Source organism: Lolium rigidum, chromosome 5, assembly GCF_022539505.1.
Source record: "Lolium rigidum isolate FL_2022 chromosome 5, APGP_CSIRO_Lrig_0.1, whole genome shotgun sequence".
Classification (NCBI taxonomy): domain Eukaryota; kingdom Viridiplantae; phylum Streptophyta; class Magnoliopsida; order Poales; family Poaceae; genus Lolium; species Lolium rigidum.
In genome coordinates this window covers 61,912,077-61,916,807 of record NC_061512.1, presented here as the reverse complement: position 1 = coordinate 61,916,807, position 4,731 = coordinate 61,912,077, and the positions used below count along the sequence as shown (strand labels likewise).

The following is a 4,731-nucleotide window of genomic DNA, read 5'->3' as shown; positions in this document are numbered from 1 at the left end:
CGATGTCTGCCAGCTCGATAATTAAGTGTACTACCATACGTCATGTGTTCATGCTTTCTTACCCATATTTTTTGGGCGTTAAATTGTTATTCATGACATGGTATTATTGTTGTCTGTATGCTTCAGGTTGCACAGTATACTGAAATGCAGAAAAAATCAGTATGTCCTAGATGGAGGCAAAGCCTTAATATGATCTGGTTCTATCCATTTTCGATCATATTTAACCGTTTGATAGGGTTTTTTTAAAATTGCTGCTAGATATTTATGGAGGTGACACGGGCCCTGCAACACTATCGGTTGCGCAACCAACTTTGATGACCATGGTCTCATTGGCGATTTATGAAGAGCAATAACTTTTCTTTGGCATCACACATACAGGTTCTTTCCCTTTCAAGATCTTGGATTTGAATTTTGATGATTGTCTTCTTCTTAGCTCTTCCGTAAGTTTTTGAATTATTAACATCTCGCTCAACATAAATATTTTGTATTGTCCTCGAAGATAGGCTATTAAGAAAGATTAGTATTGTTCCTTTAGTTTACTTGCACATGATTTAGTAGCCTTGATAGCTCTAATATGTTCCAGTAAAAAAATGAACTTGTTTATGCAGGTTAAAGAAATACCACAGAAAAAGCATTGTGAATTATTGACAATTAGACTTGACGCCAAAAAGATAGTCATTCACAAAAATATCTTCTACTGGTCAGGTATGCAGCACGCCCCTCTCCAATTTACTGCACACCAGTACATTTATAATTTCTGTATATAGATGAAGGACAAGAAGGATTTTTCCAAACATCACTAAAATATGGGTATTTTGAGGTGAAGGATGCGACGATGCGTTGTATTCTAAATAAATTGTGTTGGGATAAATCTCACGCGGACTCTTTTTGACGTTCAAAGTGGAAGATATGTATAACTAGGTAAGAGATGGGAGCACCTTTTTTTTTTTTTGAGGACTCGCAGGAGATCTGCGGTCATTATATTAAGCTTAAGGATAAAGGATCCACAGGTTACAGAGACGGCTGCATGAACACCCATGGCGGGCGAGACGCAGGCCAGCGAGATAGCACACTATCCTATTCCCCTCACCGATCTACCCCTACCTAAGGACCTGGCCACCAACCAGCTCTTCCAGTCGTCTAAGATGCGGTTGGCGAGCGCAGTAGCCGAGCATGATGCCCCATCAAAAACCCTCGCGTTTCGCTCGAGCCAAAGGGACCGCAGGGTGAGGAGGATGATGGAGTTGGTGGCGCGCCTGCGCTTGGTGGTTGTCGCAGCTTCCGCTTCTGGCCACCAGCTGATTAGGGATGCCGTCGCGGATGGAAGCAGTTGCAGGCACCCCTGCTGTCGGAAGACGCGGAGCCAGATCGTGCGGGCAAAAGGGCACTGGAGGAGAAGGTGGTCCAGTGTTTCGTCTGTCCGCACGCAGAGAGGGCATGCCCCATTATTGGCGAGTCCGCGCCGTTGTAGGCGATCCGCGGTCCAACATCTGCCCCACACAGCAAGCCAGCCGAAGAACTTGAATTTTGGCGGCGCGAAGGAGTTCCAGACCTGCCTGGCAGCTGGATGCTCGGTGCGCCCGGCAAAGCAAGCTAAATAAGTCGATCTGGTGGAGTACACGCCGTCTGCGCTGAACTTCCAGGCAAACGAATCCGCACTTCCAGGGGATAGCTGGACGCGCTGGATCCTCGTCCAAAGACCAAGGAACTGCACCACTGCGTCGACGGATAGCGGCCCACCGATATCGGCCGTCCACCGGTTTGCAACGAGGCCGTGCTGGACCGTGGCCGTGCGCCGACGGCTTGGGCGCACAAGGGCGACTACTGCCGGAGCGATGGCGGTGGCGCTGAGACCGTCAATCCAAGGATCCGTCCAGAAGAGCACCTGATCGCCCGTGCCCACCGTGACGCGGATCGCTGCATTGAAGATGGCCAGGGCATCCTTAGAGACAACCAGGTCCAAACCGAGCCAGGGCTTGGACGTACTCGTCCGGAGGAACCAGATCCACCTTGCGCGGAGGGAGGCATTAAGCCATCTGAGGTTGTGGAGGCCGAGCCCACCCAGCGATTTGGGCTGGCAAACCGAGTGCCAGGCCACCAGGCAATTGCCGCCACGAGCTTCTTCTTGCCCGACCCATAGGAAGCCTCTGCGCAGCTTATCAATGAGCTGCAGCACCCAAGGATCAACATCCAAGGCGATGAGTTGGTAGATGACGGTGGAGGTCATCACCGCCTGGACAAAGGACGCCCGGCCCTCTTTGGAGAGGAGCCTAGCTTTCCAAAAGGAGAGTTTCCGAGCGAGCTTGTCGATTAAGGGTTGGACATCCATCTTTTGGAGCTTGCATAGGGAGAGGGGCAGCCCCAGATATTTGCACGGAAAGTGTCCAACGGGGCAGCCCAGCGCAGGGGTGGCTGCCAGCAGCACCTGCTCCGTGCACCTGATGGGGATAGCCACGCTCTTGAGGAAATTAACCACTAAGCCGGATGCTTGGCCAAAGCAACCCAGGATCTCACGCACCACCGTTAAGTCGCCGAGACGGGGCTGCGCGAAGATGACGACGTCATCCGCATAAAGGGACACACGGTGCATGATCCCCAGATGACGGAGATCCCCCAGCAGCCCTCGTTCTTCCGCCTGGCGAAACATGGCCGGCAAAACATTCATCACAATGATGAAGAGCAGCGGGGAGATCGGGTCTCCTTGGCGCAGGCCCCTGCCATGGGAAAAGGAGGGGCCGGGCCTGCCGTTGACCGTCACACGAGTGGTGGCCGTACAGAGGAGCAGGATGATCCACGAGATCCACCTGTGGCCGAAGCCGCGCTGCCGCAGAACGCTGATGAGAAACGGCCACGAAACGCTGTCAAACGCGCGGGCGATGTCCAGCTTCAAGAGCAGCGAGGGCGTCTTGGTTCTGAAGAGGGTCCTGGCGGATTGCTGCACGAGGACGAAGTTGTCGTGTATGCATCGGCCGCGAACGAAAGCGCTTTGATTAGAATCCACCAGCTCCGGCATCCTCGGGGCTAGGCGTAGAGCCAACACTTTGGCCAGAAGCTTAGAGAAGCTGTGGACAAGGCTTATAGGACGAAAGTCCTTGAGCTCTACGGCCTGGTCCTTCTTCGGGATGAGGGAGATCAACGCGGTATTGAGGGCGCCAAAGTGTTGTCCCTGGCCAATGAACAACGCGTGGAGCGCAGCCAACACATCCGCTTTGACAACATGCCAGCACACCTTGTAAAAGTTCCAGACCATGCTGCTGGTCAAGATGGGAGCACCTGCCTATGATCTTCCTTACCTGAGCAACATTATCGCCTTCAGTCTCCAACTTTCCGCCACTGACATGTTGTTTCTGCCCTTATGTCTATGTAGGCCAACTAAATAAAATTTAAGACCCCACTTCGCCGAAAACATTTTCTGCCAGGAGGAAGGTTGTGGGATGATTTAGTCATCCAGACATGGCGAATAAATAGCTCGACTCCAGTTGATGATGACAGTTTGGTAAACTGATGCACCCTCAGAGAGGAAGAGTGACCGAAGGATAACCAGGGACAATCTTTATTAGTGTCATTTTCAGTACCCATCCATTAAAATGTGTGTTGCCGCACCAATCTTTGTTAGTGTCATTTTCTAATTCGACTCCATTATTAAATCTAACTTGACTCCAGACATTTTTATTAGTGCCATTTTCTATTTTCTTTGTTGATTATCTCGTGAATCCCAAAAATTTACTTGCTATGATGTTCGATATGTAGCAATAGCAAGATTTGTACTTTTGAAACTTTCGTAAGTGGTAACTACATTGTTGTTTCGGAAAAATGTTTCCCGTAAGGATTCGTGCTTTTCGCTGTATGGTCTGATTGTATTTATTCCAGTACCCAATGATAGGTTGATTTCCTTAGCCCATTCTAATCACTATTCTATTTCTTTAAATTCAGTTTACTGATTAAGCGCAAGAAGTGGCCTTGAGGTAACACATCAGGCTAAAGTTATTTCCACGCTCTTGTTTCAATTTCTAACTGATCAAATGAAGTTTCTATGTTTATCTATTTGTATACTTCCTATAAATTAATAAGAAATGATTATTGAGGTTTTCTGCTTCCGGTGTATGTTGGATTGTGGTTCCTTTTTAGCAACCTAGATTTTTTTTGTAGCAGATCAGAAAGTAATATGATGGCTATCTAACGACCTTATCTTGTTTCTTTTTCTACTGTACACTCAGATATACACCCGATAAAATTGGAATGATACAAATAAAAAGGTAGTTTCCTTTTTTTTCAATCATGCTGCAGCGTTTTCAGCATTTTAGGTTTGGGAATGGAGATATCTACTATGCAATTTAACTTATTCCAGAATAAGCAATAGGTTTGCGCTGAGACATGTCAATTTAGAGCCTATAATTTAACCTCATTATATACCAGGCAGACCTCTTTCTCTTAGAGATGATCTTCTGTTGGTGGTTTCAATGGAAGAATATATGCCTACTTGTTTTGTACAATAGTATGCATGATATTAGTAGAAAAGCAGGTCTTATAAACCACTGTTCCTCTGTAGAATGCTAGCCGAAAACATCTAAATTACTTGCTAGGGATAAATGTAATTGTTTATAGACTCAAGATTTTCATATGTCATAGGCAGGGAAATTAAGGAGAAATTCACTGGCTTACGTCAATATGACATATCTCCTACATAATAATTTGAAGTCCGACCTCTTCATGCTACATAAACATTGGATA

The 4,731-nt window shown here is 47.4% G+C and overlaps 1 long non-coding RNA gene across 1 annotated transcript; it reads left to right on the top strand.

Annotated features, from left to right (window-relative positions):
- Positions 1-834: 834 nt before the first annotated feature.
- Positions 835-3,675, top strand: LOC124651083. The gene is made up of 2 exons (XR_006987272.1): positions 835-921; positions 3,368-3,675. It is a non-coding gene; the product is annotated as an uncharacterized LOC124651083 (long non-coding RNA).
- Positions 3,676-4,731: the final 1,056 nt, after the last annotated feature.